Consider the following 17,625-nt stretch of genomic DNA (forward strand, 5'->3'; position numbering starts at 1 on the left):
AACAGACACAAAAATGAACTCACCGAAATCAGTGAGGCGTCAAGGACATCGCATTTCAACCTGGTGGGTCTCATTTCTTCTAAATGTAAAACGGTCCTCATCACCATTATCATCAACATCATCATCAATGTTAGGGCCTGAGATCCTACAGGAAAGTATTTCCTGTGCAAATCATGGTCATGTACTTCAAAAAAAAAAAAAATTGGAAACTAAAGCGATCACCAATGAAAACAAGCTAAAATTTTAGTCCTTGAAAAGAAAACATTGTGGGCTTAAAGGGATGTGGCAGAAGGTGAGCAGGGTAATTTGAAAGTCAAGTCCATTATGGCTGAAGACAGGTTTTGGAGCTTGTAGGGGATAAAAAAGTGGTTGCTGTATTTCGGCAACAGAGCCCTGTTCAGTTTTGTTTTGTTTTGTTTTTGAGTCACAAGTCTGAAAGGCCCAGGGCAAGCACTCTCTGAAACATAAAGCATTTCTAAACTCTCCTTGAACATAAATCCTCAAATCCCCTCCTACTTCAGCAGTGAAGGCATGAGAGCAAAGGCTGCTGAAAAGAAGCCAGCCAGGATCGGGGTGATGATGCTGTCAGAAGTAAGAGCTCTTCGCTTCTCTGTCCAGCTGGGAAAGGAGAAAAAGAGGCTTGAGGGAGTAATTAACTGTCATGCATAAGATTAATTGACGACCCTCCAGTTTTGCCCTAAACACAGATGTATGGGGATCAGGACGCAACCTTGAATGCTAAAGGTGAAGGGAGAATAGTTATTTCTGGATGAGGGCAAACTGAATATGCAGAAATGCGGGCAGTGTCAAGACGCATGCGGTGGAGCTGGGGAGGCCATACATCATCACGCCCTCCGTGAAGTGGCTTGTCAGAAACTAGCCAAGGACTTCAATTAGGAGCTGGCTCATGCCAGCAAGTTTCTTGCTAAGAACTGCTCCACAATGAGCCAGTGATCTCGTCACACGGCTTTGGAGTGGACATTTCTGTGTCACTATCTGGATAAACGGACTAAAAGGAGTATTTCTCATGCCAGTATCTCAGGAGCAGGAAAAGATTCTTAGAGCTCTAGATGAAGTTTGGTCCTCTCTCTCTGACCCCAAAGGATGTTCTGTGCTGGAAGAGGGTATTTTCACTAGAAGATCTCGATATGCAAAGATCAGGGTTCTTTCTCAGATACAGCATCCCCATGTTAGCCACCATTTTCTTGCCTTCCTATGACCACACGATTCTGCGGAGGAAAAGTTTTCTCTTAAACATGGGAGGGGGTACTACATATATAATACTAAAAAATGCATTTCTAATCAAAATGATCCAATTCCAGGGGATGAGAATGGAGAAAAGAAGAATTTTCGTTTTGCTCCCAAATGACTGGTGGTGAGTGATCAACATCATTACAACAAACAGGCTGTCTTCCAGAGCCTTTTTTAGTGAAAAGGTATCTTTTTCAATTCCATGAAAGCATTGGATTTTATTTAGGAACTGGGCACTGTGCAGTGTTTGGGTGCTAAAAATGAATAAGCTTCGTACTTGAGAATCTCTTACTCTCAAACTATAGACTCTTTTAAACACATACACCCAAAATAATCGTAACACAGCAGCAGGTATTGTTTGATGAGTGCTGTTAAGTGTTCTACAATCACTGTTGTATTATCTTCGTAACTATATGACGTCAGTCTTAAGCCTACGTCTATTTCAAAGATGAGGAAACCGAGGCTTACTACTGCTTACTTACACCCACTTGGTACCAGGCAGAGCTGAAATTTGAAGCCTGGAAGTTTACATAGACAACTCAGGTGTTCCTGTAGAGGTTTATGAAAAGATTGCATAAACTCATTTTATTTGTGAGAATGAAGGAACATTTTGCAGAGCCGACATTTGAGCTAAGTATCAAAAGAGAGTGAATTTGTCCAAGTAAAGCCTGGGATGGAAGGCGAGCGGCTTTGAGTTGCTGAAGGAGGCATTCCAGATCATGAAAACAGGACATACGAGTACACTGAAGACAACGCTAGTTGAGTATTATGACTGCGTGATCTAGAAAGGAATGGCACTAGTGGCAAAGAACTCGCCTGCCAGTGCAGGAGAAGTAAGAGATTCAGGTTCGATCCTTGGGTCTGGAAGATCCCCTGGAGAAGGAAATGGCAACCCACTCTAGTATTCTTGCCTGGAGAATCCCAGGGACAGAGGAGCCTGGCGGGCTACAGTCCACAGGGGCTCAAAGGTTCAGACATGAATGAAGCAACTTAGCACATACCGATGCATTTGATCTTCCACCCTGTTCCTGGCACAGAGGTGCCTAAATTCCTAAAACACTTGGAATTTCCTGTCATAGGAGCAATAAAGGTATCTTTTGTGACGTTAGTGAGGTGACTTCTGGAAAGCCTTTAGGGAATCTAAGAATGGGAACAGGCTGTCAGGGAAACCCAACACCTGATGAGAGGGTTGGAACTTGGGGTACCTCAACTCCCCACCTCCAGGGAGGGAAGAGGGCTGGAGATTGAATCAACTGCCAATGACCAATGATTTAATCCATCAGGACTATGCCATGTGTTGTTGTTTAGTTTGTAAGTTGTGTCTGACTCTCTGTAATCCCATAAACTGTAGCCTGCCAGGCTCCTCTTTCTTCCACTATCTTTGCTCAAATTCTCATCCATTTAGTCGGTGATGCTATCTAACCCTCTCCTCTTCTGCCACCCTCTTCTCTGGCCTTTAATCCTTTCCAGCATCAGGGTATTTTCCAATGAGTTGGCTCTTTGTATCACGTAGCCAAAGTACCGAAGCTTCAGCTTCAGGAACACTCCTTCCAATGAGTATTCGGGGTTGATTTTCTTTAGGATTGACTCGTTTGATCTCCTTGCAGTCCAAGGAACTCTCAAAAGTCTTCTCCGCTACCAGAATTCAAAAGCATCAATTCTTTGGCACTCAGCCTCCTGTATAACCCAACTCTCATATAATATAGAATAGGAAATGGCAACCAACTCCAGTATTCTTGCCTTGAAATTTCCATGGACAGAAGAGCCTGGAGGGCTACAGTCCATGGGGTTGCAAAGAGTCGGACGTGACTGAGCAACTGAGCAGACATACTCCTATAATAAGCCTCCATAAAATGCCAAAGGACAAGTTTCAGAGAACTTCCTCGTTGTTGAACATGTGGAAAGCGGGGAGTGTGGCACCTGGAGGGGGCAGGTAAGCCCCAGATCCTTCCCCCCACCTTGCCCCGTGCCCCTCTCCCAGCTGGCTCTTCCTGAGTTACATCCTTTTACAAAGCAGCGATCCAGGAAGTAAAATGTTTCTGAGTCCTGTGAGCTGCTTTAGCAAGTTAATCAAGGTCACAGGTACTTCTGATTTATAGCCAGTGTATCAGAAGCACAAGTGACAGGCTTGGACTTGAGATGGGCATTTAAGTTTGTGTAGTGGGGGTGTGGTCTGTGGGACTGCGCCCTTCACCTGTGGAATCTGATGCTATCTCCAGGGAGGCAGAGTCAGAATTGAGTTGAATTTTGGACACTCACCCGGTGTCTGAGAGTTGCTTGGTGGCATGTGGGATGCCCTCGCCCCACCCGACCCCCCCACACACACACGGAGCAGGGGAGGTTTTCAGAAATGTGATGAGAAGGCAGGTGGATTAAGGAGATGATGTGGTCTCAATCCTGTAGGCATGGGGAGTCCTAGATATTGTTGTACAGCAGAAAGTAACACAACATTGTAAAGCAATTAACCTCCCCCAAAAATCATAATGGATGCTTTTGTTGAAGAAATGCACAGGTGAGCAGCTCTGTTCTCTTTGGCTGGTGAAGAAAAGTCTTTGGAGAAGACTTGGTCATTATGAAATGGGATCATAAGCCCATGGACTTCACGGGATGGACTCTTCCAGAAAGAGCTCAGTAGACTCTCTGGTTTCCTGCAGAATCAAGATATTTTCAATAAAAACATTCTGACTTCGAGTCCAGACACTTCTATACAGAGAAAAGCCACGGGCAGAATTTGAATCATCACCTGTGGACAACGGCCTCTCAAAAAATTTTTCTGTCATGATGTCCTATGGTGTATGTTACTGATGCATTCTACCTGCAAATTACCAAGGCTTCCACCTTTAATAAAGCTAAAGGTTTCTTTCTTCACCAGGGAGTCAGTCAATATTAAAATTCTCTCTTTGGTGCTGGTTCTCGCCAGGACAAATATCTCCAAGGACTATTCACAATGGACTCAATTTGACAATAGTTATTCTCAGCAATGCTAGTTGGTCATTTCCATGGGCTCCTTGCCTCTGCAGGCATGAACACTCATTTTGATTCCAAAACTGTATGTTTCTAAATTCCCCCACATCAGCTCAGTGCTCAGGAAGACAGAAGGAAAATTTCCAGGTCTTTTTTTTTTTTTTTGATAAGATGTTCTCCATCTACCAAGAAGGATGTATTTCATCCTGATGATAGGCATTTAGAAAAGCACAGGGTGAACTTTAAAAAAAAAAAAAAAACAAAGTTGCATAGGGGAAGCCACATGGAATCAGGTTATACTGGCCTATCTCTCTCTTCTTGAAAAGCCCTTGAGGGCCTGGTACTGAAAACTTCAAAATCACAGTCTGCTCTCCTTCCTTCAACTTTCTCTTTGTCGGTCTCATGGGTACCTGGAACATTGACCACTGTAACATTCAATCCACTGTAACACCAGCAAGAGTTCTGAACTTTGCCTCCAGTATCTACTCATGGCTAGGGCAAGAGGGGAAGGGGGTGAAAGAAGATGAGATGGTTGGATGGCATCACCAACTCCATGGACCTGAGCAAACTCTGGGAGATAGTGAAGGATGAGGAAGCCTGGTGGGCTGCAGACCAAGGAGTTGCCAAGAGTCAGACAGGGCTTAGCAACTGAACAAAAACTCATTTCCTCTCACCTCTGGGATCCCAGCTGCCTTTAACTTAGACAGTGCTTTACAAAAATCTACGCTTCAACTTCATCTTGCAGCTTGTGACAGGGCGGGAGAAAAGCAGCACATGTAAGGGCTCAGAGGACTCTCTGATTTTTACACCCCAAACTATCATCAGTCAGCAACCAGTGAGCATTAAAAAGGACATGTCTTGATTTTTGTTTCTTTTTTTTTGCACATGCAAAGCTTTTCAAGGGTGCCATGCTACTTAACAAATGACAGAAACCTTGAGCATCCCTGCCAGGTACTGGCAATGAATTGGTTTTCTTTTCTTTCTTTTTTTTTTTTTTTCATAGGCTGGGACAAAGAAGCAGAGATTTCTCTGGGCTCACATTTGGAGTTTCTCCAACCTTTAAACTTTATTGCCCAACAGAGTATCCAACTGGGTTTGTGGGAGGGATCGAGACCATTAAAATTCATTTGGTACCACGTCTCTGGAGGAACCCGCGAGCTTTCATCCTGACTGACTTCTGCATCACATGAAATGCAATGGACTCTGATTTCTTAGGGAGTCAGTGAACCAATGAATGATAATAGCATGCTGTCATCTGAGCCTGCTGTCCCTCACCTGGTCCCCTCTGTGACCAAAAGCACGAGTTTCTTAGGAAAGGGGATCAGGCAGGTCAGGGACTCTGCGTGTTGTCCAGAACAAGAGCTGACTTGCATGAGGAAAGCGGGAGTCAGCTTCTGTGGCATGGCATGTGACCTTCCATGAACAAAAGCCGTTCAAATCTCAAAAACACTTCAACTTGAAGTTCCTGAAAAGCCGCTTTCAGATCTGCCTGCAGAATCCAATGATGGTTCCATTACGGTTGTTCAATGCCAACCACATGAGACCAAGGGGCTAATAAAAAACAAACCTTTATAATGAGAATGAGAACGCATGCGTTTCCATGTTCCTCTTCTCTGAAGTATGACAATCTCTAGGTCCTTTCATTATGCTAAGTTGCTTCAGTCGTGTCCAACTCTTTGCAACCTTATGGACTGTAGCCCGCCAGGCTCCTCTGTCCAGGGGATTTTCCAGGCAAATGGAAAGTGGGTTGCCATGCCTTCCCCTCCAGAGAATCTTCCCAACCCAGGGATCGAATCCACATCTCATTACATCTCCTATATTGGCAGGCAGGTTCCTTACCACTAGCACCTCCTGGGAAGCCTTTCATTATGGAGTCTTGCTAAGAGTGCATAGAGAAATAGGGAGTCAGAGTCAGAAGCTTTCTGTAACTGGGAGTATCCCCAGGAAAATTACAATCACACGTCTGCTTCCAGCATAGGAACAAGAGAGTCCCCAGCTCACATAGCCAATTGTCTGAAGCTGGCTAGCCATCATCCATGCCGTTTCTCCCTCACCATCAGAGCCCCATTTCCTCGAATTCAGCTTTTACTAAATCTTAAGTCCCCTGGCCAGCCCCAATGAAATCTTTTACCAGACCATGTGATTTCACTGGAAGACTTTCTCTATATAAATATCTTGGAAACCTTCAAACACAAACAACATCTCTGTCACATTTTTGGAAGAAAATCAGTCGTTTCTCAAGGTCAATGATAGATGTTAAAAATCTCATCCAAAAGGATGGTGCCATTTGGAATGCCATTCAAGTAAAATCTTGCAAAAGGGAAACTCTACACTCCTTAGTAACGAGAAAGTGAGAAGTGAGGCATCTCAAATTAATAATATTAATGATAACAACCATGATCAGCATCTTTATTCTTCTTCTCCTCTTCTCCCCTCTCCTCCTCCTTATTGACAAATGTTTCTTTAAATCGAATTTGCACCTTCAAGTGTAGTAAACATTCAGTCTGTGAATCTAGTGAAAGAGTGCATGGTTTGAAGAATGAATGAGTGCAAAGTGTGCTAGTGACCTGGACACATTTTAAGATGAATAAGAAAGAGACAAGTGCTAGAGCAGGGTGAAGGAGAAACAGACCACAAAGAAAGAGGTCTTTGAGGTAGGCAGGCAGGGACCAGATGTTCTGAAATCCTACAGACCACAGTCATTTTTGCTTTGGTTTGGTCTGGATTGCTTTTGTTATTTTTCTAAGCATAACAGGACAACACTGAAGAAGGGGAATAACTGAATTGATCTACGGAATTTTTGGAAGATTTTTTTTCTTATTGTGGTTTAAATACATGTTTTTAATACATACACATGCTGTTATTGTTCAGTCACTAAGTTGCAACCGACTCTGCGACCCCATGGACTGCAGCAGGCTTCCCTCTCCTTCATTATGTCCCAGAGTTTGCACAAATTCATGCCATTGAGTCAGTGATGCCAAGTAACCAACTCATCCTCTGTTGTCCCCTTTCCTCTTGCTCTCAATCTTTCCCAGCTTCAAAGTCTTTTCCAATGAGTCATCTCTTTGCATCAGGTAGCCAAAGTCCTGGTGCTTCAGCTTCAGCATCAGTCCTTCCAATGAATGTTCAGGGTTGATTTCTGATATATATCTCAAACCTTCTTAATCACTTTTAAGTGTATGGTTCAGTTCTCTTAAGCCTATCTACATGGTTGTCAAACAGATCTCCAGAACTTGTCCATCTTGCAAAACTGAAGTCCCACACCAAGTACATAAAAATATCCCTTTCTCTCTTTCCCCAGCCTCTGCTAACCACCATTCTCCTTCCTATTTTTATAAACCTGATAACTCTTAATAATTTGTCTAAGTGGATTACTGCGGTATTTGTCTTTTTTTGTGACCGGCTTATTTCACTTAATATAAGATCCTCAAGGTTTATTTCTGTTGTAGCCTATGGAAAGATTTCCTTCCTTTTTGAGGCTGAGTAGTACTCCACTGCACGTGGAGACCACATTTTGTCTGTCCATTCATCCACCGATGGACTGTGGTTAGTGCTCTTATGAACACAGGTGTGTAATGCATTTATGTTTTAAATAATGCTGGCTATTACGTGGATAATGGCTTGGAGGAGGGCAAACACAGATCCTGAAGAGTCCAGGAGGGGGGCTGTTACAGTCGCAAAGGTGGCAACAAGGGTGGTTGGGACTAGGCTGTGGCAGTGGAAACAGCAGGGGAGGGACAGCCGTGTACCTTGGAGGTCGGGGCTAAATGACATGTGGACAGTTGCACAGGAACAGACGAAAGAACGAAAAGATTCAAGTATGATGCCTATGAAACAATGAGCCCAGTGCTTGACTTCCCTTCCCAGAGCAACCCTTCAGTAGAGATCAGCTGTGTATTGCCTTCTGTTATCGTTCAGTCCCTAAGTCCTGTCCAACTCTTTGCAACCTTATGGACTGTAACATGCCAGGCTTCCCTGTCCTTCACTATCTCACGGAGTTTTCTCAGACTCATGTCCATTGAGTCAGTGATGCTATCCACCTATCCCTTTCTCTGCCACCTCCTTATACTTTTGCCTTCAATCTTCCCCAGCATCAGGGTCTTTCCCAATGAGCTGGCTCTTTGCATCAGGTGATCAAAGTATTGGAGCTTCAGCTTCAGCATCAGTGCTTCCAAAGAATATTCAGGGTGGATTTTCTTTAGGATTGACTGGTTTGATCTCTTTGCAGTCCAAGGAAATCTCAAGAGTCTTCTCTAGCACCAGAGTTCAAAAGCGTCAATTCTTCTGGTACCCTTTCTTTAGAACGTTTATCTCAGACGATAATTACAGTTTTTGTATTGTGGTTATTTGATGCCCCCCCCCATCTAACTTCCTTTCTTAACCCCACCACACTGTACATTTCAGGGTTACAGATTCCTTGCTGGTTTTCACTCAACATTTTTAACACCAACACCAATACTTACTAGGGTCTTGATATATTTGAAACAAATGAAAAAGCGAGTTAGCAGGACTATTCATCTCCAGGAATTATTTTTCTGTGCCTTAAATAAAGGATCCTTTCAGAAAGCCATTTTTTCCTAGTCATCAATTTGTGTATTTTTAGAATCTTTTTATAAACCGAGCTCAATTGAGTTATGCATGTCAGAGTGAGAATGAGTATCTGCAAGCTTCACAAGTCTGCTATTGATGGTGACATACTGAAAGTGACAACTATATAAAAGTGATTGACAGTCAACAGCTTAAAAGAATACTTCAGACCCATCCACCGAGCAGGAAGCCTCAACACCAGGGCAGAATCCCCAAGTCCAGTGAAGAGAAAAACAATCTGAGTGGACTTTGCTTTTCAAATAGAAATACCGACTTGACACACTTCCTTCAGCTTTTGGACAATAAAGTTTGTGAGTCTGCAATCAAATGCACATGAATGGAGTTTTCAGAAAACTGACGTGGTCGCGGGAGAATGCAGCCTTGGGACGTCTCACAGTCATCCGTCTACTAATGGGAGCTTTCAAAGCTCAGTGTATCTAAAAAGTGGGTAAGGCAGGTCTCAGGCTTATGTCTTCCTGCCTGTCTTCTTGAGCCCTCTGCACTTTTAATTGAGCACCATTTAGTTTATCATTAAAGAAGAAACCACAGAACATCCCTTATTCTACCACAGCTCTCATAATCTATGCCTCCACCAGCAGGTGGAAGCATAAACTGGTGCCCACAGGACCAGGAAAACTAATGTATGAGGTTCTCAAGTGATCTCTAAAACAAACCAGCTGATGTGTAAGGACAGAGGACTGTGAAGTTGAAGCTGGAGGCACCAGCATCCTTGATCCAAAGCAAACAGATTCCCAATGGGAGGGCTATGAGGAAGCTCAGAATTAGACACACTTGTCAGAACACCGTTGGCGCAGGCTTCATCAGGCAGGTGTGCACAGCTCCCCCGAGATATGCGGGCTCTTATCTTGAGGATGCGCAGTGTTACTAGAGGCATGTGACTACCCTCCCTCTGGGCTGACATTACACTTGAAAGAAAAAAAAACTCTTTCAGCATCACTGCTTAAACTTTGAAAGATAAGGAGGATGATCAGGTATAAAGTAAATAGAAGGCTGCACTTACGAAAGGAGAGACTACAGGCTTGGACTTAATGAAGTGAAGTGAAAGTGAAAATCGCTCAGTCCTGTCCGATTCTTTGTGACCCCATGGACTAAACAGTCCATGGAATTCTCCAGGCCAGAATACTGGAGTGGGTAGCCTTTCCTTCTCCAGGAGATCTTTGCAACCCAGGGATCGAACCCAGGTCTCCCACACTTTAGGCGGATTCTTTACCAGCTGAGTCAAAAGGGAAGGCCAAGAATACTACAATGGGTAGCCTATCCTGTCTCCAGCAGATTTTCCCCACTCAGGAATCGAGCCTGGGCCTCCTGCATTGCAAGCACACTCTTTACCAGCTGAGTTACTAGGGAAGCCCTTATTATCAGGGAAGTCCCTTATCATTGAACTTAATGGTAAAGGATAATTTTAGGAGAACTTCCCAGGTGTCTCAGTGGTAAAGAATTTGCCTGCCAACTTAGGAGACCTGGGTTCGATCCCTGGCTCAGGAAGATCCCCTGGAGAAGGCAAGGGCAACCCACTCCAGTACTCTTGCCTGGAGAATTCCATGGGCAGAGCAGCCTGGTGGGCTACAGTCCACAGGGTCGCAAAGAGTCTGACACGACTGAAAGACTAAACAACAACAACAATTTTCGCCGGAAGACCTAGCTTATGGAAAAACCTCCTCATAGGATATCATTCCCTTCAGTGAATGATTTGCTTCCAAGAGAGATGAAGCGGATTGCAAATATGGCCACAAATTTACCTCAGCCCTGTTTGCACACCCCTTTCCAAAGACAGCTCTTGGTTTCTTCCCCACTATCTGTCTCTCTATTCCTTGACTCTGAGGTTGGCTTGACTCGCTGTTAGCGAATATAATGCAAGCAGAGGCTTGCTTCTGAGTTAAGCTTTGCCTTCTTACTGCACTTGGAACTGAGGTGGATGAATCTAGAGTCTATCACACAAAGTGAAGGAAGTGAAAAACAAATATCATACATTAATGCATACACATGGAATCTAGAAAGATGGTGCTGATGAACCTACTTAGATAGGGCAGGAATGGAGACACGGACATAAGAGAATGGAGTGTGGACTCAATGGGGGAAGGAGAGGGTGAGACGAACTGAGGGAGTAGCAGTGACATATACACACTGCTGCTGAGTTGCATCAGTCACATCCGACTCTGTGCGACCCCACAGATGGCAGCCCACCAGGCTCCCCCGTCCCTGGGATTCTCCAGGCAAGAACACTGGAGTGGGTTGCCATTGCCTTCTTCAAATATACACACTGCTGCTGCTGCTGCTGCTGCTAAGTCGCTTCAGTCGTGTCCGACTCTGTGTGACCCCACAGACGGCAGCCCACCAGGCTCCCCCGTCCCTGGGATTCTCCAGGCAAGAGTACTGGAGTGGGTTGCCATTTCCTTCTCTGAAATATACACACTGTCTTGCGTGAAATAGATGGTTAGTGGGAAGTTGCTGAATAGCACAAGGAGCTCAGGTGGTTGCTCTGTGACGAACTAGAGGGGTGGGATGGGGTGGGGTGTGGGATGGAGGCTCTAGAGGGAGGGGATATGTGTATACCTATGACTGATTCACTCTGTTGATCAGCAGAAACTAACACAACTATGTAAAGCAATTACACTCCAATTAAAGGGAAACTTGTTCAAGGTTCTCAGTGGTGGAGTTAAGATCTGAGCTTCTTATTATGCCTCTGTTTCAGAAGCCTCTTAGGCTTCTGCTAGAACTTCCCTGGTGGCTCACATGATAAAGACTCTACCTGCAATGGGGGAGACCGGGTTCAATCCCTGAGTCAGGAAGATTCCCCTGGGGAAGGGCATGGGAATCCATCCCAGTGTTCTTGCCTGGAGAATCCCATGGACAGAGGACCTTGGTAGACTACAGTCTACGGGGTCTCAAAGAGTCAGACACAACTGAAGCAACCGAGCACACACACAGAACTTCACAGGGCTGGGGTTATAAGCTGTGAAGAGGAATGGTGGGCAGGACAGGGATTCTGATGTCAACTTTCTCTGGGGTCACAGTTGATCTGGGTCCCAGTAGGTACATATGCACAACATCCCATGGATTAGAAACATCCAGTAGAAGCATTTGATCTTCCCGTGTCCTCTCACCACCCGAGGTCAGTGCCTAAAGAACAAGCAAGGTCATGCTTAAGCTCTAATAGGTAATATCCTGTTAAGGAGAGAATAATCCCGCCCATTTTCAGGAATCAAGAGAACCGGGGCTCCATCCCTCTGAGCCCTCAAGGTCAAGGACGCACCTTCCCTCAGCTAGAAGGGAAATTTCTCTGTCTTGTTCACCATTATCTCTGCAGCATCTACAGGGAGCTACAGATTCATCTTTAGTGAATCGATGAGTGAGTCAATCTAGCACTCAGTCGTCTCCAACTCTCTGCGACCCCATGGACTGTAGCCCTCCAGGCTCCTCTGTCCATGGGATTCTCCAGGCAAGAATACTGCAGTGGGTAGCCATTCATTTCTCCAGGGGATCTTTCCAACCCAGGGATTGAACCTGGGTCTCCTGCATTGGCAGAGAGGTTCTTTACAACTGAGCCACCAGGGGATTGAATTCAGAGGAGAAGGCAAGTCCGAAGAGGGCTGGGAAACTCAAGAAGAACTCATTGTATCAATAAAGAGCCTCAGAGGAAGAACCACTTGATTTAGCAGCTTAGGAAGGTATATGGCTCTTTCCCTGATGGTCCAGTGGCTAAGATCTGCACTCCCAATGCAGGGGGCCCGGCTTCCAACCCTGGCCAGGGAACTAGATCTCACATGCTGCAACTAAGAGTTTGTACATACCACAGCTAAAGACCCTTCATGCTGCAACCAAGATCCCAAATGCCGCAAGGAAGATTAAAGAACCTGTGTGCCACAACTGAGACCCAGCACAACCACATAAATAAATAAATATACTTTCAAAAAGAATATGAAAAGGGGTACCTGGCACCCAGAATAGAACCCAGTAAATGCCTATTAAGTGAATGTATGTCCTAGAATGAGATTCAGGGACTTTGATAAATGGAGCTCTTAAGAACTTTTTAAGATTTTTTTTTTTTTTTAATGTGGACCTGTTTTAAACATCTTCAGGCCTTCCAAGATGACTCTAGTGGTAAAGAACCCACATGCCAAAGCAGGAAACATGGGTTCAGTCCCTGGGTGGGAAGGATCCCCTGCAGGAGGGCATGGCAACCCACTCCAGTATTCTTGCCTGGAGAGCCCCATGGACACAGAAGCCTGGCGGGCTTCAGTCCATAAAGTCACACAGAGCTGGACATGACTGAAGGGGCTTAGCATGCAGACTTGCTATGGATGCTATACGATGACTTAAAACTATCATATAAGTAGTCATCAATTACCCTCCAGTGAAAGGAGCTTTGAGTGTGTGTGTGTGTGTGCGTATGCACTCTGAAATCAGAGGGTAATCTTCTTACAGGAAGTTTCACTAAGTTCCTAACTATTTTGCCAACCAGGAAAAGGATGCAAGACTCTGGTTTTATAGGCTAGGAGTGACAATCAGAGAAATTCTGTTCTTCAATCAGACGATTTAAGAAGACTTGATGTGACTCAACGAGTTCTAGAAAATGTGCCAGAACAGACTTTCAAGGAAGTCTCTCGCCCCTTGTTTTAAAAGGAGGATGCCATCATCCGTAAGATGAGCGAGAAGCGATGGAGCGCCGCTCTAAGTTGGTGGTGGGGCTTTTCTGTAAGAGGCGTCCTGAGAAAAGGTGGAAGTCCTCCCAGTGGCGGCGGACGCACACCCAGGAAGCCCTCCGCCAAGCCTAGCTCTCGCTCCTGCAAGGTCCTTGCCCTCACCGCCTCCTTCCCCCCCCCCCCCCCCCGCGCCTTTGTAATCGAAGCGGGTGACAACTTCATTCAGCTCTTAGCAACAACAGGAGGGATCGATTCCCCGAGAATGCCCTAATGACTGGAGGCTGGGACACAAACCATAAATGGGGACTTTCTGATTCCAAGTGAAATTATAGTTTGCCCTGTGAGATTGCACAATAAATCAGGGGAAAAACCAGCCAACATAGGACTCTGGGGTCACTGAAGTGATGTTGACACATTACAATAATGAGAACTTGAAACACCTCCTGCCCTATTGATTTTTAAGCTGCATCGTTCCCACCGCAGAAGATTACAAGTCTCTGTCTTCGGAATCATGGCTCACGCGGGAGATGCTGATGAAAAATACACCCAATCCAATCAAAATGAAAAGCTTTACTTGCACTTATTACAAATCTAATACCATTGTCCCTTGGCTGCATGATAGGCACTTAACCTACAATGGGAAAAAAAAAACAAAAACATTTTTTTCTTTTAATTAAAATTTTTCATACCTTTTTTTTTTTTAAATACACACAGCTCTTTGCTATGACTGTACAGGAAAAAGGAACCAAAGAAAACAGGCACAATAGCTCAATTAGCACATAAAGGGCAATTTCTTTATGCTTTTCTAATTCCAGGGTAGCTTTCAAATTCCCTGCATCACCATATCATTTGGGAGAATGGAAAATCATGTCCTAACAACCAACTTATTTCCTCGTCAATAGGAAAAGATGTATTCCACCCGCATTTAGCATCCACAGTAAACAAAGACTGCCTTGCTGATCTTTCCTTTTTCCCTGAAAAGTGCTCCATGGAGCTGAATAAACACAGTTGTGGGAGGCCAACTGGTGACATAAGTTAATTACTGACCTGTCACACAATCGGAGAATGGTAATAATTTATTTTCACTGTTGCATTAACCGTGAGCTGCGTTTTGCCAATGGAGAGCGCTGGGGAAAAGGAGTCTGGAACATTGCTGCCGCCATAAACCCTATATGAGGTTGTGACAATATTTTAGAGGGTGGCTAGATACGACGGTGTCACTGCTCTTCCTAGGCATAACTCAGAAAATAATTACCCACGTTTCTCGGCTTTAGGAGAGAAGAAACTGGTGAGTAGGAATAACACACTTTCCTCTAATAGGGTTCTGAAAGCATCATCCAGTTATTAGATAAAATTATGACTTGGGTTTACCAGGATGCAACAGATAATAAATATTCTGGCATAATCCAGTAGGATCATACATTCTCTGAAAACATTTATCGAGGTCCTAACATGGCCCAGGCATTGTGTTAGCGATTAATTACACATTGTTCACCTGTTCTCTGTCTCCATGAAGTTTATAGCCCATCATTATCATCTGATTGTCGAGACGGAAACCCACAGGCAAAACCCATGGGTCTAAAAGGGATTCTTATAGAAGAAACCCTCATGTCCCACTGAGAGAGTTGACTGAAATAAATGAATAGTGTTTAGAAGCTAACTGGTCTTTTCTCTCAGCTACCCTGATTGTTTTTCTTCACTTGATCTGATGAGAAATCTTGCTCTTTTGGAAAATATATATCCCTGCTTACAGATGAATCTATTTGCAGGGCAGGAAAAGAAAAGCAGGCATACAGAACAGAGATGTGGACACAGGGGAGGAAGTGGGGGGTTTGACAAATCGGGAGAACAGGATTGACATATATATGCTACCAGGGGTGAAACAGATAGTTAGTGGGCTTCCCTGGTGGCTCAGATGGTAAAGAATCTGCCTGTGATGCAGGAGACCTGGGTCTGATCCCTGGGTGGGGAAGATCCCCTGGAGAAGGGAATGGCTAACCCACTTCAGTATTCTTCCCTGGAGAATTCCATGGACAGCGGAGCCTGGCGAGCTACAGTCCATGGGGTCCCAAAGAGTCAGACATGACTGCGCGACTCTCTCTCTCTCTCTCTCTCTCTCTCTCTCTCACACACACACACACACACACACACACACACACACACACACACGGGGAAGCTGCTGTGTAGCCCAGGGAGCTCAGATCAGTGCTCTGGGATGACCTATAGGGGTGGGATTGGAAGGGGATTGGAAGGTTCTAGAGGGAGGGGATATATGCATACATAAAGCCGGTTCACTTCCTTGTACAGCAGAAACTAACACAACACGGAAAGCAATTATACTCCAAGTTTTAAAAATCCCCCTAAATCCTACTATATCATGAATTTTATCAGCCTGGGAGTAACTAACCAGAAACTGTCTTCTTTTGACATGGCTACCGTTGGGACCTAGGTTCTTACATATGCTGTCAATCCATTTATTAATAGGACTGAAAGCAGGTGAATGATCTAAGACACTTTTTCACACGAGTTGGTAGAAAATAGTTCAAAATTGATATAAAAGGAGAGGTCTTGGCAGGTGGGTTGGTGGTTAACCAGTATGATCTTCTTCTGCTGTAGCACTCTCAAGAGCTATTCATCGGTCTTCACATCAAGTTCCTTCTGCAAGCTTCCCCCTGGGGTTCACTGAACTTAACTCACAGAGTTAAAAAGTAGCTGAGAGGGGGCTTCCCTGGTGGCTTGGAGGCAATGCAGGAGACACAGGTTTTATCCCTGATCTAGGAAGATCCCACCTGCCACGGAGAAGCTAAGCCCACGCACCGCAACTACTGAGCCTGTGCTCTAGAGCCCGGGAGCCCCAAGCACTGAGCCCACGTGCTGCAAATACTGAAGCCCTCACGTCTGAGAGCCCGTGCTCTGCAACGAGAGGGGCCACCGAGATGAGAAGCCCATGCCCCGTGACTCAAGAGTAGCCCCTGCTCGTCACAACTAGAGAAGAGCCGGCACAGCAAGGAAGACCCAACAGAGCCAAAAGTAAATAAATAAATTATAAAAAATTCAAAAAGTCGCCGAGAGGGGGCTTCCCTAATGGCTCAGTGGTTAAAAAAAAAAAAATCTGCCTTTCATTGAAGGAGAGACAGGTTCAATCCCTGATCTGGGACTCCACATGCCTCACAGTAAATCAGCCCGTGGGCCACCACTATCAAGCCTGTGCTCTGCAACAGGAGAAGCTACCACAATGAGAAGCCCATGTACCCCAAGTAGAGAGTAGCCCCCGCTTGCCACAACTAGAGAAAAGCCCACACATCTAGGAAGATCCAAAACAGCCAAAAATAAACTTTTTTTTTTTTTTTTAAGTAGCTGAGAGGGACTTCCCTGGCCGTCCAGTGGTTAAGACTCCACACTTTCAATGCAGGCGGTGTGGGTTCCATCGCTGGTTGGGGAACTAAGATCCCACAGGCTGCCTGGTGTGGCAAAAAAAAGGAAGAAGAAGTAGCTGAGAACTGAAGCTTGCAGAGGCTACGCTGCGACAGTCTGCCCTATTTTGACTGACATGTTCCAGCTGATATCACCATCCGAAGAACTGGTCTGCAAGGCAGTGAACAAGTTTCTCCTATTTTACTAATGTCAGTTATAAGACATAGTGGTGAAGCATCCCGTTTATGGACCAAGCCTGCCCGTGGTCAGATCCAGGGTTTGCCCACCATGAGCTGTGCAACCTTGGGAGAATCACCCTCTTGAAAACGGATCCCTCATCTATGAAATGAAGACACTGAAGGGCCCCGCCAGGGAAGAGGCGTAGGAGGCTGAAATAAGCCAGTCAAGGCACAGTGCCCCTTATACGCTTGTCAGATCTGATCCTCACTGCATGTTAGCCATGGTGTTCCCCCCAAGAGCAACGGGCCCCACCTCAGAAACATTCCCTTTGAGTTTTCTGAGCTCAGTTCAGCCAGCGGCATTGGAGTATCACAACAGTTTTAGAGGACTGTGCCGATATCCTCATGTTCAAGTGGGCAGCCACAATGGATCTGCATCTGATTGTTTCTGCATTAGCAAGACCACACAATGTGTATGAGAAGTTAGATCCCTGTGCAGGGGCCATGCTAATCTTCTCTGTATCATTTCAACTGGAAAATCCCATGGGTGGAGGAGCCTGGTAGGC

The 17,625-nt window shown here is 45.1% G+C and overlaps 1 protein-coding gene and 1 pseudogene across 11 annotated transcripts in view; both read right to left on the minus strand.

Moving 5' to 3' along the window:
• The window catches only part of RBFOX1 (RNA binding fox-1 homolog 1), a 2,434,604-nt gene that overhangs the window by 1,234,659 nt on the left and 1,182,320 nt on the right, over positions 1–17,625 (minus strand). The gene's annotated exons all lie outside the window — the stretch shown is intronic.
• Positions 17,518–17,615, minus strand: LOC113884046 (annotated as a pseudogene).

This window comes from Bos indicus x Bos taurus, chromosome 25, assembly GCF_003369695.1.
Source record: "Bos indicus x Bos taurus breed Angus x Brahman F1 hybrid chromosome 25, Bos_hybrid_MaternalHap_v2.0, whole genome shotgun sequence".
Lineage (NCBI taxonomy): Eukaryota > Metazoa > Chordata > Mammalia > Artiodactyla > Bovidae > Bos > Bos indicus x Bos taurus.